Source organism: Chiloscyllium plagiosum, unplaced genomic scaffold (assembly GCF_037043375.1).
Source record: "Chiloscyllium plagiosum isolate Xiang-an unplaced genomic scaffold, Cpla_swu_hap1 HiC_scaffold_6, whole genome shotgun sequence".
Taxonomy (NCBI): domain Eukaryota; kingdom Metazoa; phylum Chordata; class Chondrichthyes; order Orectolobiformes; family Hemiscylliidae; genus Chiloscyllium; species Chiloscyllium plagiosum.
In genome coordinates, this window is record NW_028270144.1 from 17583155 (window position 1) to 17603440 (window position 20286).

Below are 20286 nucleotides of genomic sequence, written 5' to 3' on the forward strand. Positions count from 1 at the left end.
AATAAACTGTTGTAGCAAGATTTTGGGCAACTTTGAGATATGCAGTCTGACACATTGAAATCAGCAGCTGTTGGTTTCCCACTCAAAATCTAAAATATCTTCATAAACGACATTAATGCCGCTGCAGAACAAAATGCAAGGTATTCGGATTTTGACACAAAATAATCAAACCACCCCATATAAACATGGGTCCTAAAACCTTGTGGAAAACATGTTATGATCCAAATGTATGTAAGTTTAAAGGTGATGTATAAATAAACAAATCCTTGAAGTCTGTCAGGCTATTTTAAATAAAGCATACTAAAGTTGGAACTTGCGAAATAATAAATTATACAATAAAGCAGCAAGGGGATAACACTAAGCCCTTGTGAACTACCAGCTAGGCCTCAGCTGGAGTATTATGTCCAAATTGAGGCTCCACACTTTTAAGAAGGTGCCAAGGTCTCAAGGAGTGAATGCAGAAGAGATTTACTGGAATGGTTCCAAGGACAAGAGACTTTGGTTATGTAGAGAGACTGAGAAAAAGTAGCATTGTTCTCCTTAGGGCTGAAAATGTGTTGCTGGAAAAGCGCAGCAGGTCAGGCAGCATCCAAGGAACAGGAGAATCGACGTTTCGGGCATAAGCCCTTCTTCAGGAATGAGGAAAGTGTGTCCAGCAGGCTAAGATAAAAGGTAGGGAGGAGGGACTTGGGGGAGGGGCGTTGGAAATGCGATAGGTGGAAGGAGGTCAAGGTGAGGGTGATAGGCCAGAGTGGGGTGGGGTTCGGAGAGGTCAGGAAGAAGATTGCAGGTTAGGAGGGCGGTGCTGAGTTCGAGGGATTTGACTGAGACAAGGTGGGGGGAGGGGAAATGAGGAAACTGGAGAAATCGGAGTTCATCCCTTGTGCTTGGAGGGTTCCTAGGCGGAAGATGAGGCGTTCTTCCTCCAACCGTCGTGTTGCTATGGTCTGGCGATGGAGGAGTCCAAGGACCTGCATGTCCTTGGTGGAGTGGGAGGGGGAGTTTAGATTAGATTTGATTACATTACAGTGTGGAAACAGGCCCTTCGGCCCAACAAGTCCACACCGACCCGCCGAAGCGCAACCCACCCATATCCCTACATTTACCCCTTACTTAACACTACGGGGAGAATGTGCAAACTCCACACAGTCAGTTGCCTGAGGTGGGAATTGAACCCGGGTCTCAGGTGCTGTGAGGCAGCAGTGCTAACCACTGTGCCACCGTGCGGCCCATGGAGTTGAAGTGTTGAGCCACAGGGTGGTTGGGTTGGTTGGTCCGGGTGTCCCAGAGGTTCTCCTTAGGGCAGAGAAGGTTAAGAGGAGATTTGATTGAAGTTTATTAAGAGTAGAAGGGAGAAGTTATGTACAAGAAGGTCAGTTACCAAAGGACATGGATTAAAGGTAATTGGTAAAAGAGCCTGGAGGAGATGAGATTTTTTTTTGCGCAGTGAGTTATTATGATCAGGAATGAGTGATTCGGTAGGAACACTCAATAAGGAATTGAAAAGAGCTAAAAGAAACAGCAAGGGAGAGCGGGACTAAATGGATACCTCAAAATGCTAGCACAGGCACAAAGGTCAAATGGCCACCTCCTGTGCTATAGGATTCTGAGGTAGTTGTTTAAAATAAGATCATATCAGAGAAAACATTGGATCTCAAGTAGTGATTACTTTGTACACAATTGTTGAATTTTAATAATGAATTTGAAATAGCTCCTTGTATTCTTTATACCATGTGACTACAAGGTCTTGGTTAAGTGTACTTTCTGAGTATATTTTAAACAAGAGTTAACGATTCTATTTGATCAGTAACACAATACAATTACAATGCTCGTGCCTTGAGTTGCATTTCAGGTGGTTGGAAACTACAACAGTTTGAAGACAGACTCAGGGGGAAGCATTTTCTTATTTTAAACTAAATTTTTTTTGTCGGATGAGATTCATGGTGCCCAGTCTGCCCAAACCAGTGATGGTAAAGAATCTCATTGTCTGAGCAGCTTGACACCTCATGGAGGAAGGGTACAGCAGGTGTAATGTGGAGAGGATGGCATCGGTGACATTCTAAATGCTATGTGAGACAGCCAGCAAGATGTGATGACCAGCCAGTCCTTCTGAGGGCAAATCCTTCGCTAGCAAATTACCCCATTCAGTGATGATGTACTGGGACATCCATAATCAGTGGCTGCACTGGCTGCCAGTCAGAATGGCAGTGATGTCTGTAAATGCAAGGTCGTGTCACTCGCCTGCACCTGTTGCTTCTCCTTTCAGAGGCTGTCAGTGAGCTGAAGGAGGTTACTATGCTTGCTGATGAAGTTGTAGTTGCTCTCTCCTTCTACGTTGTCCACAGAGCAGCACCAAGGCCCCAGTGACTCCTGAAATGATTATTAATGATTATTAATGAGCAGATAATCTGTGGGTAATGTCGGCAACATAATACCATTCTATTGAACAAACTCCTGAGCCCTCCCATCCACCATCATGGAATCTCATGCTATGCTCTTGCACAGGTTTCCAAAAAGATCATTGTCATGCCTCCGTAAGGAGTTCTGAGCCATGTCGCTTTATCCAATTGTACACTCAACCAAAGTTTTCATGCGACACTGGAAACTGGAATTCTGCCAGTAAGGCAGATCACACCCCTAAAAGAAAAGTTTCCCTTCAACATCACTTCCCATGTCCTTGCATACAATTCAAAGACTGAATCTGGCTGATGCAGAACGTGCTTGCTATGGAAAGTGGTTTTGAAGTTCTACTTTGTGTGCCTTGTTCTTGTAACAGTTGCTTGACAAGGAGGCAATGAGTGCACAAAATGTAACAATCGTGATTGCTTGTGGCTATGAATTTTTAATGTGCCTTCTTGGACAATGTATGACCAGTTGATCAAGTGCAAATTAAAGTGGAATGGTTGCCATTACTGATTCAGCGTAAATGTTATTCGCAGAGCCTTTGACTTTGGAAATTTCCTGTCCTTGTTGGTCCTAACCTTTCCAATACAGAGTCCTATGATCATTTTGAACCCTCCATTTATTATGAGGTCACAACCTATTATCTAAAATTGCCCTCTATCAAAGTCACCATTTCCTTTCCAACCCGATACAAGGAAGATAATTCCCAGACTGAAACTGACCATTTTCCACAGGTTTCCATCAACTGCCCCGATCGTTATGGATCCAAATGACCATGCCCAGGCCCATTCCCATCCCTGGGCCCATGCCCATCCCCCGACTGACTTGAGAGGTGGCAGGACAGCTCTGGTTGACTATGATCCCCGCCCCTCCTCAGCCTGATGTATCAACAGCACCTTGACTGACCTGCCTGTTCTTGCTGGACTGCTTACATTTGGCCAGCAGGGATGACTGTGGCCTAATCCTTGAACTACAAGAACGTGGATCCCGACACTCTGGTATTACAAAGCTTCTGGCTGATTGTAGCCAATCCCTTCACTGGAATAGGAAAAATTGCTTGACTGAGTGTGGTAGTACCCTATGACTGACTGTAATCCACCTTCACCCCACTAAGGACTGCAGATCATGTGAAGCTTTTCCCTACCTCATGTTTTCCAACCAAGTCCCAGGCACTGAGACAACCTTTCCATTTGTGAGCAGCAAGAGGCCTATTAATCATTGCTCAGAATCGCCCTCATAATTACCTTGTTATTATGAGGCTCCTGTTCTCCCATCTTCCAGATAGAAACTAGATTAGATTTAGATTACTTACAGTGTGGAAACAGGCCCTTCGGCCCAACAAGTCCACACCGACCCGCCGAAGCGCAACCCACCCATACCCCTACATTTACCTCTTATTACCTAACACTAAGGGCAATTTAGCATGGCCAATTCACCTAACCTACACATCTTTGGACTGTGGGAGGAAACCGGAGCACCCGGAGGAAACCCACGCAGACACGGGGAGAACGTGCAAACTCCACACAGTCAGTCGCCTGAGTCGGGAATTGAACCCGGGTCTCTGGCGCTGTAAGGCAGCATTGCTAACCACTGTGCCACCGTGCCGCCCATGGTGAGAATTCCCAACATGAAAATCTGACAGGGTGCCTGGTGACTTTAGCTCACTGCTGGCTTCTTTGGAGCTTCATCTTCAACACCTGACACCAACATCTCAGGGCACAATGCATTGGCCGAGGCTGCGCACCTCCACCCGCCACCCGCACCAGTACCTTAAGTTGTAATGCTGCAGCGAGGACACTACGTACAGGAGCATGTACCCAGCAACTGGTGATATGTTGCACTGTTGCAGTCTTTCATGTTGAACCTATCTGCTTCTTGAATGAACATAGACATTGCCATGGTCACTATTTGGGAGTTCTCCCCCTGATTGTTAACAATATTTATCTCTTACCCCCAGAATCACTGAAACAGATGACCTGGTGATTGTCATATTGCTCATTGTGGGATCTTGCTATACACAGTGGCTGCGCTTCAATAAGTACTTTATTGACTGTAAACACCTTGGGAGGCCTTGAGGTCCCGAAAGACACTCAAGTCGAATGTCTAATATCTTGTCAAGAAACATTTTTCAGGCTCCTTTAAATGATGTGCAGCACATCTGCACCACAAAAACTCTTCAAAATGAAAAGACAAGAGCTTACGTATAATTTTTGTGACCTACAGTCTAATGGTGGATGTCATTAAAAAAGGTCAAGATGCCGTTTGCTAATTGCAAGGAGACTTGTAGCACTGTGCTTATAAGAGCTTCGGCAATCTGCTCTGTCTTTGAAGTGGAAAGGCTAAAGCTGTCTGGTGAAACAGCTTGACACATTGAGGGATCAGCTGCTGCTGTCCCTTTCTATAATTAAATGATCAAATAAATTCATGGGAACTTGCTTAACACTAAGCCATGAAATACAGAAGGCGAACAAACATTTCTTTTATTGTCAGTGCTTTTTAACCTAAATCCTTTAGTTTTTTGTCACTTTGCTAAAGACAGAGGGTGGTGGTGGAGAGTTGTTTTCAGACTGGAGGTCTGTGACCAGTGGAGTGCCACAAGGATCGGTGCTGGGCCCTCTACTTGTTGTTATTTACATAAATGATTTGGATGCGAGCATAAGAAGTACAGTTAGTAAGTTTGCAGATGACACCAAAATTGGAGGTGTAGTGGACAGAGATGAGTGTTACCTCAGATTACAACAGGATCTGGACCAGATGGGTCACGGGCTGAGAAGTGAGAGTTGGAGTTTAATTCAGATCAATGCGAGGTGCTGCATTTTGGGAAAGCAAATCTTAGCAGGACTTATACACTTAATGGTAAGATCCTAGGGAGTGTTGCTAAACAAAGAGACCTTGGAGTGCAGGTTCATAGGCTCTTTGAAATTGGAGTCGCAGGTAGATAGGATAGTGAAGAAGGTGTTTGGTATACTTTCCTTTATTGGTCAGAGTATTGAGTAGAGGAGTTGTGAGGTCATGTTGCGGCTGTACAGGACAATGGTTAGGCCACTGTTGGAATATTGGGTGCAATTCTGGTCTCCTTCCTATCAGACAGATGTTGTGAAACTTGAAAGGGTTCAGAAAAGATGTACAAGGATGTTGCCAGGTTTGGAGGATTTGGGCTATAGGGAGAGGCTGAACAGGCTGGGGCTGTTTTCCCTCGAGCGTCAGAGGCTGAGGGGTGACCTTATAGAGGTTTACAAAATTATGTGGGGCATGGATAGGGTAAATAGACAAAGTCTTTTCCCTGGGGTGGGGGAGTCCAGAACTAGAGGGCATAGTTTTAGGGTGAGAGGGGCAAGATATAAAAGAGACCTAAGGGGTAACTTTTTCCACAGAGGGTGGTACGTGTATGGAATGAGCTGCCAGAGGAAATGGTGGACGCTGGGACAATTGCAACATTTAAGAGGCATTTGGATGGGTATATGAATAGGAAGGGTTTGGAGGGATATGGGCCGGGCGCTGGCAGGTGGAACTAGCTTGGGTTGGGATATCTGGTCAGCATGGATGGGTTGGACCGAAGGGTCTGTTTGCATGCTGTACATCTCTATGACTCTTTCTCTCTATGCCGAAAATCATTTAGCTCTATTGCTGTCTGCACTTTACATTTTATCTAACAACCTCATATTTTATTTTTCTGTTGAAAGATGAAGCAAAATGTATAAAATTCTCTGCTTTTTCAAAAAGTCTCTTGATTAGGCTCCTCTCTTCCCAACTGGTTATACTGAATGAGAGTGAAAAATCTATGCCAAATATAATGTTATCATGTTAATATGTTGAAATGCAGAACAAATCTGATTCTTTGTGGAAATAATTAGTCATATTTATCAAAGGTTGTTGTATACATCTTAAATCCCAGACTGGTTCTAAAACTGCGGATACAAGTTATTTATCAACATCCTTGTCAAGATCTCTTGTGGCTTTGTGTATAAAACCTTCTTTTCTGTTATTTGGTGCCCATTCACTTTGACAACTGTAAAACCTTCAGGGAGATTTGCATTGCCATTTAAGTGAACAGGTTTCTTTGAAACTTGGTGAAATTGACAGCAGTCTTCTTGCTTTGCCATTTTTAATTCTGGCGTGAACATGGATTTGGTACCTAGCACTGCAGTTATTTCAAGAATTGGTGCAGTGCAGCTAGCTCCCTTCTGAATGGTATAATTGCTGATTTTGTGTTTGACTCCCGGACTGAGCATTTTTTTTTAGGAGTGAATGTGACGGGAGGCATCCAGTTGCTTTATATTAAAACTGCAGAAGCTTTGAAGTTCTTAAGATTCTGTCCTTGCTGCCAACATCACTGCCTTCAAGAATTCTGTCTTTTAACTTAGTACTGGAAGTGAAAAAGCTTTATCAACAATTTGACCTGACCACGAGCAACGTCTTTCGCTCCTGCTGCTTGATGCTGTGTCTTTCCTGAGCAGACGCTCTGGTTTGACTCTAATTTTTTTAAATCACTAATGGTGTCAGTTATTCTCCCCTGAGTTAACTCTAAGATGATTTGTTTTGCTCACTTAATTTTGAGGCAGTGTGTGTTAATTTACACAGTTGGCTTAAAAGCCTTTCTGATTTTGCTGTAAGATACATTTTTAAATCTAATTAAACAGCCTTCATTTTTATTGTCTGAGTTAATCTCAGAAGTTTCTTGTGTGTTTATCAGGTGTTGTCTTGATCCTATAGCCCATTCTTCCTGATTCCCTTAATGTTTAATTTCAAGTTATTACTCCATAATTTGTAGGTAAGTAGCAGTGAATTTGTTGGCACTCACTGTTATTGATGTGTAAATCTTCCAGTAACTTGTATGAGAGAGATTCCCCTTGAGTTAGGATTTGCCAGAAGTTAATGAATGATTTGCTACGCTCCACCATTAGTCTCAGTTCATCCTTAGCCTTCTTATGAGATTCAGGAAATCGCTGTATTTGCACGTTATCACTCAGTGAGCACACAGCAGGAAGTTAAGGTTGCTTGGCATTGAACCACACAAAGACGTTTAAAGTATGAGATTTCTGTTCCTGCAGTACCACTCAACCTCTTTGGCTCAGAAAGAAACAATTGAAATAGTGGAGTCTCACTTCTGTAGCTAGTGATGTGTCATTAGAGCGGTTTCAATTTTAAATGTTTACTTTATCTTTTCTGTCTCCTTTCTGTCACTTTTATTTCTCTTTTCAATCCAATCTTTTTGTCCATGATTTGGCTGCTTTCCTTCTCTTTTCTTGTTTCTATTTCAGTTCTTAAATCTCATTGGTTAAAGAGGTGAACACTTGGTCTTGTGCACTGAGATCCCAGATGTCCCATTGCCCTCATTGCACTATTACCAACTCATGCTTCTGGTAATGTATAAGTTGACGGACAAAGTCTAGGCTGTGTTTGCTGACACCACTGAAAGCACGTGCGTCCTTTTTGGAACGCTCTGCCAGTAACAAAAATGGCAGTGACAAAGTGCGTACGCTAGATTTAAACAATTGGGACAGAATGACATCACTGCAGTAATGGCACGTGTGTATTTTGCATCTGCGCAGTGGGTCACTGATGCATTTTAACAAGATTCTGGTCCATTTTTACAGTATGAAATTTACCTTGAAATAATGTTTATAAAATTCAGGATTGCATTGTGCTTCAAAAAAAGTCAAAGCACAGTACTTATATTCTGTTCCACAATAAGCGTTGAGATAGAAACATGTTGATTGTTTAATTGCTTTCCTGACATATAAGTATTAGCAGTAAGCACCGGAAATACTTAGCAGGTCAGGCAGAATCTGTGGAGAAAAAAAAACCCAAGAGAAAGAGTTCAGGGTGATCTTTTATCTGAGCTAAGATACGAGAGATTTAGGGCCAGAGTTTTGCTTTTCAGTGGAGATGTGAGAATGGCTGCAAAATGCTGAATTTTAGTAGTTTTTCCGAGAAAGCTAATCTTCCTATACCATCCCAAAATCACTCCAATACATTGGGCTTTGGTGGTTTGGGAATACTTTGTGTGCACAATGTTCATTCACCTCTTCCAAGGTTGAGTTCCCCATTCTGAGGACCAGAGGGGAAATTGTATTTCTTCTGCATACTGGCTTTGTGTGCTGGTGTGGGCTTTAAAACCCACCAAGAAAAGCTCTCCTTGGTGAGTTCGTGACCACTGGAGGAAGCTTGCTGAGGAGTTTGGAACATTCTGAAAGGCTAAGTGTGAAATGTTATGACAGCTTCAAATGTCACTGTTAGATTCTGTATTGTAATGTAGATGTGTTCTTAAAGCAATGATTCATCATAGGGATTAGTCCTGCAAATATATGTTGACCCTTACACCAACCTACATTGTGTAAGTATGTAAGAGTCAAAGGGAAAGTCTGTAGTAGGGTGGAAGGCAGGGTAGATTAAATGACAAAAGGGATGATGGTGCAAGACAAAAAGATAGAGATAGTGAGGCAAGTGAATAAACTAGAGATGGGTGCTGAATAATGCAAATAAGAACATAAGAAATCAGAGCAGAAATTGGCCTTCAGCACTTCAGGCCGTTTGATATGATCATCCTGGATCTTCCATTGGAAACCCACCTTCTTGCACTGTCCCCATAACTCTTTAGTTTCTTTAAGAAATCAAACATCTATCAATCTCAGTCTGGAATACATACAATTAGCATCCAATATTCTCTCACACAGTGAATTACAAACATTTGCAACTCTTTGAATGAAGAAATTGCTTCTCATTTTGGTCCTAGCTGGTCAACTTCTAATCCTGAAAATGTAATCTAAATTATAGTTTCCCCAACCAGCAGAAACATCCTCCCAGCATCTTTCCCATAAAGTTGCTTTGGAATTTTATATGTTTGAATATGACCATATTTCAATCTTTTAACCTCTAGGATGAAAACACCCTAGTCTACTCAATCTCTTCTCGTCTCATCTCCTCATTACATGGAATTAGTCAAGTTGCATTCCCTATATGGCAAGAATATCATGAGTACCATAGATATGAACACCATTCTTTAATTTGAATCAAACTTTTCATAGACATGGTCTGTGGGCATTGGTCTGTACATTCTTATTCAGATAATCCCCACTGTTGTATGTTTTTTTTGACATTGTTCTCTTTGTTGTTCAACTAAATGGTACCTTGTTCTTAAATCCATGACCTTTATCTCTATGACTTCTTCCAGTCCTAAAATACTATGACAACTCTGTGCTTCTCCAATTCTGGCCTCTTGAAGGTCTCTGATTTTAATTGCTCTATCATTGTAACTGTATGTTCATGAGTTTTGTAATTTCCTTCATCAAGCTGCCCTTTAAAATCTATTGCTTTGACCGAGCATTTGTTCACCTACCTTAAATTTCGTAATGATTATTAATGTCATTTTTTTCCCTCTGATAATCCTCCTGTGAAGCACTTTTGGATGGTTTCCTAATTTAGATATGCTGCATAAATATAAGTTGTTGTTCCTAAAACTGTATGCTATTGGACTCTTTGTGTTATTCAAGATGTGCAAATGTCACCATTCAATAAGAATTTGCCAAGAGGCAAAGAGAAACTTTAACTAGGATATTGCAGCTCTCTGGAATTAATGCTGTACATGTTCTACACATCGAAAGCTGTGTTAACATTGCTGGTCATTGATATGCACACCCCTTGCTACATGGTAATTAAGTGTTGTATTAACAACCCTTCTCAAATTCTCATATAGTCTTATCCAAATAGTAAATGGCAATCTCAAGGAATTATTGGGACACTTTCAATTAATTTATATAATGCTGTTAATTCCAAATAATATGATGGTCTACTCCACACAAATGACACTTATGATGCAACCTTAACATTGAGATTTAAACCAATATAATTCAAGTAGATTTTTTTAAAAACTCTGACCGCAGCTATAATCCAGAGTTTATAACTCATGTTATAATAGGAGAAAGCGAGGACTGCAGATGCTGGAGTACCAGAGTGGAAAAATGTCGTGCTAGAAAAACACAGCAGGCCAGGCAGCATCCGTGGAGCAGGAGAATCGACGTTTCGGGCATAAGCTTCTGAAGAAGGGCTTATGCCCGAAACGTCGATTCTCCTGCTCCTCGGATGCTGCCTGGCCTGCTGTGTTTTTCCAGCATGACATTTTTCAACTCATGTTATAATCCAGAGTTATCCTGTGCTAGCATTGCTGATTTTCCTCATGTTATTTTAAATGCCATATGTTTAATTAGCTTTGATTTCATTGCATTATTTTAATTAGATGCATCAGAAATTTATGCCACTGCAGTAGGCAACAAGCTTGGAAGGAAGTAGATTCAACAGTAAACTTTCAACAGAGGATTTCAATAAGTATTTGAAAAGGACACGTTTGCAGGGCTATAGGGAAAGAGCATGGTGACTAGTTGGATAGCTGTTTTTAAGAGTCAGTGCAGGCATATTGGGCTGAGTGGCATCCTTCTGTGCTGTAGGATTCTAATCTATGATTTCAGTGTAGGCAATACGTGAAATCAGTGTCAGTCACCTCCATATGAATTTTGCAAGGAAAATAGGACCCATCAATTTGTAGAGGGGCTGTCTGAAAAATCTTACTTTAACAATTCCATGTTGAGACAGTGATTCTGACATGCACCATAAAGTCTACATTTTAGCTCCAAGGTTAAGAAAAGCCTCTTCACCCTTATAGAAGCTCTGATATAAGGTCAATCCTTGACATTTATTTTTTACTCTTCCATCAATGAATGACCTTGTATTTTGAGAGAATCTTTCACAATTTCAGGACAAACCAATGCACTTTATTGCCAAACAAGTCCAGTCACTATTGCAATGTAAGAAATGTGCAGTTAGTTTTGCGCACAACAAGTTAGCAATGTGATAATGAGCAGATGTTTGATTTTAGTAGTGTTTGATGAATAGATAGTAGCCAGGATACCGGAAAAAGGAGAAACTCTCCTGCTTTTCTTCCAAATTATTCCATGGCACCTTTTAGTCACCTCCAAGAGGGCAAATAGATCATTTGTTTGAAATAGGAACAGGAATAGGCTGTTCAGCCCCTCGAGCCTGTTTTTCTGTTTAATAGCACCATTGATGATCTGACAACATACCTCATATCCACTTTCCTGTATTTTCCCATTAATCCTTGATTTCCCAACTGATCAAGAACCTTATCTATCTTCACCTTAAATATACACAAAGAATCTGCCTCCACAGTTCTTTGTAGTAAGGAGTCTCAAAGACTCATAACATCAGAGAATCAATTCTTCCCCACCTCAGTCTTAAATTGATGTCCTTTTATGCTGAGACTGTATTGCCTGATCCCGGACTCTCCAATGAGGGAAAACATCCTCTCACCATTTATTATGTAAAGCTGCTTAAGAGTCCTATATATTGCAAGGAGATCACCTCCCATCTTCTAATCTTCAATGAGTTGAGTCCCAACCTGTTTAGCCTTTGCTCATAAGACAATCCCTTCATATCAGGGTTCATCCTCATGAACCTTCTCTAAACTGCCTCCAATGAAATGACATCTTTTCATAAATAAGCAGGCCAAAACTGTTTCAGCTTTGGTCACACCAGCACTTTGCACAGTTGTAGTAAGATTTCCCTTCTCTTCTACTCCAACCCTCTTGAAATAAGGGCCAACATTCCATTGTCCATCTTGATTACCTGCTGCTCCTGTGTGCTAGTTTTCTGTGTTTTGTGCCCAAATATCCTCAAGTTCCTTTGTGCTGCAGCTTTCTATGTGTTTTCCATTTAAATAATACCGTGCTGTTTTGTTCTCCCTTCCAAAATAAACCTCACATTTTCCCACATTCTAATCCATTTGTCACCTTTTTACCTACTTACTTAAGCTATAGAATACCTTTCTAGTAAACTGTTTGTATCCCTCTCACAACCTGCCTTTCCACCGATTTTTGTGTGGTCTGCAAATTTGGCCATAGTACACTCATTCTCCAAGTTATTAACATATGTTATAAACAGTTACAGACTCAGCATTGATCCCTGTGGAACCCCACTGTCACAGATCACCAGCCTGAAAAAGGCCCTTGTTCCCACTCACTTTCTCCTGCCCATTAGCTAATTCTCTATCAATGCCAAAATACTACCTCCAAGAGCTCTTATCTTATGACTTAACCTTTCGTAAGGTACGTTCTGGAAGTCCAAATCCATACAACACTTCAATGTTTTGCTCCATGATTCCTGAAGAAGGGCTGATGCCCGAAACGTCGATTCTCCTGTTCCCTAGATGCTGCCTGACCTGCTGCGCTTTTCCAGCAACACATTTCCATCTCTAATTTCCTTTTTCCCCAAACCATCTCCTGAGATTAATTTTCTAAGGAGTTTATGTTCATTTTGACCTCTCTCTTCCTTTTTATATATTCACAGAAGCTCTTACTGTCAGTTTTTGTACTCCTTGCTTGTTTGCCCTTGTAGTTTATTTTCTCTTTGTTTATTATCTTTTTGGTGCTCCTTTGCTAGATTCTGAATTTATCCCATTCTTCAGAGCTCTCACTAATTTTGGCCTCCTTTTATGCTTTTTCTTTTAACTTAATACTCATCTTAACATTCTTGGTTTGCCCTGGTTGCTTTATCCCTCTCTTAGAATCTTTCCTCCTTACTGGGATATATGTTTGTTGAATTACCTCCTTCAATGTCTGCCATTGTTTGCTTACTGTCATTCCTACTAATCTATCTGCCCAGTTCACTTTTGATAACTCTATCCTCATTTCATTATTATTCATTTTATTTAAGTTGAACACAGTTGTTCCAGTCCAAGTTTCTCACTCTCAAACTGAATATTAAATTCTATCATGTTATGATCACTACTTGCTAAGAGATCTTTTACCCTGAGGTCATTTATTAAATCTGCTTCATTACCCATTACCAGATGCAAAATAGCCTGGTTGGCTCCACGACCCATTGCTCTAGGGAACTATCTCTAACACATAATATGAATTAATTGTCATAGCTACCCTTTCCAATTTGACTAACCCAATCAACATGGAGATTAGAATGCCCACAGTTGTTGCTCTATTCCTTTTACATGCTCCTATTATTTGCTGATTTATAACCTTTCCCATTGAGTGGCTACTGTTTGGAGATCTGTACACTACTCCTATCAATGACTTCCTTCCATGCTTTAATTTTAGTCTCTGCTCAAATGGACCCAACATCATCTGAGCCCATAACTGTCTCATAACTGTCTTCATTTCATCTGTCATTAGTAATGTTAATCTACTACCTTTTCCATCGCTCCTGTTTCTCCAAAAGGTCAAATATCTCTGATTGTTCAGTGCCCAGTTTTGATATCCTTGTAACCATGTTTCTGTAATGGCTTTGGGAACATATTAATTGACGTTGATTTGTGCCATCAGTTATTCTGCATGATTCATGCATTAAGATACAAAGCCTTTAAGTTTGTTCTATTATCAAATTTCCCTACATTTGTATGGTCCCTTGGTACAACATGACAGTTGCACATTCTGTCTCTTTCTTTCATTTTCTGGTAACAATCAGCCTCATCACTAATCTGTAATTCTACTGTCCTCTTCACCTTTGATTTTATAATTTTACATGCAAATGAACCCACCCCACTACCAACAAAATGGTACTTCTGATAATGGAGCACCCTCTGAACTCTGCACTGTAGTGTTAGCTTAGATTATGTTCTCAAGAGCAGGACTTTACAGGTTCCCATCAGCAACTCTGAAGACAGGGGTAGTTGAAAAATACATACCACCTCCATGCATGTCCTGATTTTCATTTTACAGGGGGCCACATGCCCTTGAACCTACTGAGGCCTGTAAGTGGCCAGTTAGTTGTGACTTAAGAGCCTCATCCCAACGCTGTCATTACTTTACCTATGGCACAGACTGACCCTCAATAAATGGATAGCCCAGCCATTTTTACTGAAGGACCTGGTAAAGGTCAAGGGCACAATGTGGAATCTCCTTTCCCAGATTGAGGTGACCTGTCCCCTTTGAAAGCATCCTTCTTGCCCACCAAAACGTTAATTGCTTTTACCCTTTTACCTCTGAGCTGTCAAACCTGGCATCCCACACTTCCCTCACAGTGACCTCCCAGTCAGGTTCTGCTGAAATCCTTCAGACCAACCTCCATTAGCTCCTCTTCAGGGACTACCTGTAATCCAGTCAGGGGCACACATATTAAACCTGGTGCCGATGAGCATACAGAGCAACAAGCTAATCAAATTAGCTCTCTAAACTGGGACTTTCTTCCCAGATGATGTTGGGGTGTAGGAAGTCTCTCTCTGTGCCCTACTGACTCTGACCTGATTTGACAGGGTAGCTACTGGGAAGATGTTTCCTCTTGTAGGAGAGACTACTACTGTGGAGAATTGAATATAAGAAATCTTCTTGTTAAAAGTGAGACGGGAGATTTTTGTTCTCTCAGAGGGTTGTTAGTTTGGTGGAATTCCCTTTTGCGGAAAGCAGCAGAGGCTAGGTCATTAAGTTTATTCAAGAGTTGAATAGATTTTTGCTGGACAAGAAATTAATGATGAGAAGGAGCAGACAGGGAGGTGCGGTTGAGATTATAATCAGATTAGCTATGATCTTATTGAATGATAGTGCTGTTTCAAAGGGCCAGATGGCTTATTCCTTCTCATGTGCCATGGTTCATATCTGTGCTATATGATTCCCATATTATTGGTATAAACCTTTACTTCACTTGTAAGATTGGCAGTAACTCATGAGAATGCTGAATGGTGGATTAATGCCTGAAGGTAACTTTAATTTGAAGAAGCATATGCCTTCTAAAGCCAGTTGAAAAACTCAGTTCACTCAAGGGAACTTAATTTTGCATCTTATAATAGGCCCTTCATTTCTTAATGTTTCTGCACTTGAGACCTGAGAAATAATTCTCTTGTGATGGCCTCTGGTGAATTGTGTGACTGTATTCTGCAGTGGCTAAAATATTCACTCACATTTGTCAGTAAGAGGCATTTTAATGCAGAGTGTCTATCAGATACTCGTTACCCTACTGTGGTTGCTGTATGCTGATATACTCCAAGGAGAAGCACAAGAGAATGCTTTTAGCTCTACAGGACCTGAGTAAGGCAACGCTGAGTTTTCGTTGTCAGGACACATTGCAACCTGGGATAAATGAAAACCACATTCAGGTTTCAACAGTTGTTGATTGCGACGGTGTTGCATTTTACTGACATAGTGGCAGTATTGCATTTTATTATTTGTTCATGTGATAGCGACATCACTAACTGAGCCAACATTTGTTGTCCATCCCTAACTGCCCTTGACGTTGTAGCAGGTGGTGGCGGTGGGGAGTAAATGGGGTGCTATAGGTTCACCCCACTCTACTGTTAGGACAGAGTTCCGGGGTTCCATAATGATCATACTGCAAGGAGCGAGAAAGAACAAATATGGATGTTGCCTGTCTTTGGCTGGTGTAAAATAGTGTCATTACAATTCTGAACCTGGTTTACAAGTCCCTCCATGGCCTTGCCTTTCTCTGTAATCTCCTCAAGCTCCACAGCCCTCTGAGATCTTGTGTTCATCTAATTCTGGTCTCTTGCACATCCTTGATTTTAATCACTCCACCTTTGGCTGTGCCTTCAATTGCCTGGGCCTGATCCCTGGAGTTTCTTCTCTAAATGTTTCCATCACTCTCTATCCTCTTTTAACAAGTTCCTCAAAATCTAGCTCTTTGACCAAGCTGGTTTCAGACCTCTATCCTTTTTGGAAAGTTATGCGCATTTCCAAGGGCACTTGCATTTTGTTGTTATTAAAATACGCAGTTTTGAGGTCGTAACTGTTTGTATTTTTTTCACCTGAATACTTAATCTGCTGGAAAACTGATTTTGAGTTCAATTCTTTCATAGCCTGGAGGTTTCATCCAGTGGTCAGCATTTGTTGTCTACTGCTAATTCCCCTGACAAAAGGACTGGTGAGCCACCTTCTTGAGCTGCTGTATCCGTTGTGTACCGTAGCAATGTTGAACCTTTTCATAGGGATTGAGTGGCTTATTCAGCTCTTAAGTGTCAACCTGCTGTGGGGTCTGCACCAGTCCAGGTAAGGTCAGCAGATTTCTTTCCCTCAAGAATGTTAGTGAACTAGATGAGACTTTCTGACCATCAAGCAGTTCTATAGTAACCAAAACTGAGAGTAACCTTTTAGTCCAGATTTATTTAATTAACTGAAATTAAGTTCTCCAGCTGTGCTGATAGGATTTTGACTCATGTCTCCAGGTCAATAGTTTCGGCCTCTGAATTATTAGGTCCAATAAAATAACCACTATTCTCCCATTCCTACTGTACACAATGTACATAGTGAACTGTATACATTATGCAGTGAAAAGTCACATGCACTGTTTATGTCACATTAATCATGAGGTGTTGGAAACTGAATGTATTTCAGTTATTTATCTGCCTTTCACTTACTTAATTTCATTGCCTGCACAGACTGAACATTATTTACAACGAAATTCAGTCTAGACTGGTTGAGACGCTGCAAGCATTGGCCCCAAAACAGCTGTCAGCTCAGTGATGGAACAGTGCCTGTTAATGAGACTTGCACTTGTGTAAATTTCGATTCTAGCCTCGAGCGACTGTCTGTGTTTGCACATTCTCCCTGTGTCTGCGTGGGTTTCCTCGGGTGCTCCGATTTCCTCCCACTGTCCAAAGATGCTCCGGTTTCCCCCCAAACTGCCCAGGGATGTGCAGGCTAGGTGGATTAGCCATGGGAAATGCAGGATTACAGGGATAGGGTAGGGGTTGGGTCTGGATGGGATGTCTTCAGAGGGTTGGTGTGCTGAAAGGCCTGCTTCCACACTGTAGGGATTCTGTGATTCATGGTGAGCATCTTTGGACTTCCAGGAGACTGAGTCACAGGGCACTGGGTCACAGTTTTCTCTGTGTAAGAACTTGCCAAGTGGATGCTCTGAGAGGCAGAGCCTCGGAAAAAAATTTACAAACCCAGAAGTGAGTGTGCAGAATATTCTCAAAGGGGAGTGGAACCAGCAGGAGGCCATTGTACACATTGGAACTAAGGACATAGGAAGGGAAAAGGATGAAATTCTGAAGGGACAATATAGAGAGTTAAGCAGGAATTTAAAAAGGAGATCCTTGGAGAAGGAGTCACATTTTTGGATCATTGGAATCTCTTCTGGGGTAGAAGGGACCTGTACAAGAAGGACGGATTGCACCTGAATTGGAAGGGGGCGAACATACTGGCAGGAAAATTTGCAAGAGTTGCTCAGGAGGATTTAAACTAGTAAGGTAGTGGGTTGGGACTCAGGGAGATAGTGAGGAAAGAGATCGATCTGAGACTGGTACAGTTGGGAAAAGGAGCAAGTCAAACAGTCAGGGCCGGCAGGGACAAAGCAGAGAACTAGATAGGACTGATAAAATAAACTGCATTATTTTAATGCATGAGGCCTAACAGGGAAGGCAGATGAACTGAGGGCATTGTTAGAAACATGGGATTAGGATATCATACTAACTACAGAGATGTGTCTCAGGAATGGACAGCTTAATGTTCCAGGATACAAATGCAACAGGAAGGATAGAAAGGGGAGGCAAGAGAGGAAGGGGAGTGGCATTTTTGATAAGGCATAGCATTACAGCTGTACTGAGGGAGGATATTCCTGGAAATACATCCAGGGTTTAACTGAGAAATAAGAAAGGGATGATTATCTTATTTGAATTGTGCTAATGCCTCCCCCACCTCCAGCAATAGTTAGCGGGAAATTGAGAAAGAAATTTGTAAGGAGATCTCAGTTATTTGAAAGGGTAATAGGATGATAATGGTAGGGGATTTTAACTTTCCTAACATAGACTGGGACTGCCACAGTGTTACGGGTTTAGATGGAGAGGAATTTATTAAGTGTGTACAAGAAAATGTTCTGATTCAGTATGTGGATGTACCAACTAGAGAAGGTGCAAAACTTGACCTACTCTTGGGGAATAAGGCACGGCAAGTGAATGAGATGTCAGTGGGGGAGCACTTTGGGGCTAGCGACCATAATTTTGAGTTTTTAAATGGTCATAGAAAAGGATAGACCACATCTATAAGGTAAAGTTCTAAATTGGAGGAAGGCCAATTTTGATGGTATTGGGCAAGAATTTTTAAAAGTTGATTGGATGCGGAACTTCGCAGGTAAAGGGAAATGGGAAGCCTTCAAAAATGAGATAACAAGAGTCCAAAGAGAGTATATTCCTGTTAGGGTGAAAGGAAAGGCTGGGAGATATAGGGAATGCGGGATGACTAAAGAAATTTGAGGTTTTGGTTAAGAAAAAGAAGGAAGTATATGTCAGGTACAGATAGCAGAGATCAAGTGAATCCTTAGAAGAGTATGAAGGCAATTGTAATATACTTAAGAGGGAAATCAGGAGAGCAAAAAGAGGACATAAGATAGTTTTAGCAAATAGAGTTAAGGAGAATCCAAAGGGCTTTTACAAATATGTTAGGATAAAGGGGTAACTAGGGAAAGAATAGGGTTCCTCAAAGATCAGTTTGGAGGCCTTTGTGTGGAGCCGCAGATGGGGGAGATATGAAACAAGTATTTTGCATCAGTGATTACTGTGGAGAAGGACATGGAAGATATAGAATGTGGGGAAATAGATTGTGACATCTTGAAAATTGTTCATATCACAGAGGAGGAGGAGCTGGATCTCGTTAAAATGTGAATAAAGGTAGATAAATCCCCAGGACTTGATCAGGTGTACCCTAGAACTCTGTGGGAAGCTAGGGAAGTGATTGCAGGGCCCCTTGCTGAGATACTTGGATCATTGATAGTCACAGGTGGGTGCCGGAAGACTGGAGGTTGGCTAACCTGGTCACTATTTATGAAAGGTGGTAACAAAAAACCAGGGAACTATAGGCCCGTGAGCCTCATACCGGTGGTGGGCAAGTTGTTGGAGAGAATCCTCAGGGACAGGATGTACATGTATTTGGAAAGGCAAGGACTGATTAGGGATAGTCAACATGACTTTGTGCATAGGAAACCGTGTCTCATGAGCTTGACTGCGTTTTTTGAAAAAGTAACAAAGATGATTGATGAGGGCAGAGCAGTGGTGTGATCTATATGGACTTCAGTAAGGCATTCGATGATTAGATCACATGGAATACAGGGGGAAATAGCAATTTGGATACAGAACTTGCTTGAAGGTAGAAGACAGAGGGTGGTGATGGAGGGTGGTTTTTCAGACTGGAGGCCTATGACCAGTGGAGTGCCACAAGGATCGGTGCTGGGTCCACTGCTTTTCGTCATCTATATAAATGATTTGGATGTGAACATAGCAGGTATAGCTAGTAGGTTTGCCGATGACACCAAAATTGGAGGTGCAGTGGACAATGGAGAAGGTTACCTCAAGGTACAACAAGATCTTAATCAGATGGGCCAATGGGCTGAGGAGTGGCAGATGGAATTTAATTTAGATAAATGTGAAGTGCTGCATTTTCGAATGGCAAATCAAGGCAGGACTAAGTGTATACTTAATGGTAAGGTCCCGGGATTGTTGCTGAACAAAGAGACCTTGGAGTGCAGGTTCATAGTTCCTTGAAAGTGGAGGCTCAGGTAGATAGGGTAGTGAAGAAGGCATTTGGTATGCTTTCCTTTATTGGTCAGAGTATTGAGTATAGGAGTTGGGAGGTCATGTTGTGGCTGTACAGGCCATTGAACAGGCCACTTTTGGAATATTGTGTGCAATTCTGGTTTCCCTCCTAAAGGAAAGATGTTGTGAAACTTGAAAGGGTTCGGAAAAGATTTCCAAGGATGTTGCCAGGGTTGGAGGGTTTGAGCTGTTGGGAGATGCTGAGTAGGCCGGGGCTGTTTTCCCTGCAGCATTGGAAGCTGAGGGGACCTTATAGAGGTTTATAAAGTCATGAAGTCACCTTGTAAGCAGGTTCACAGGCCCAAACAATTCCTGGACCT

General features: G+C 41.7%; 1 protein-coding gene across 1 annotated transcript in view; it reads left to right on the forward strand.

Moving 5' to 3' along the window:
- Nucleotides 1-20286, forward strand: part of fgf14 (fibroblast growth factor 14) — a 508919-nt gene that overhangs the window by 63342 nt on the left and 425291 nt on the right. The window lies entirely within an intron of this gene.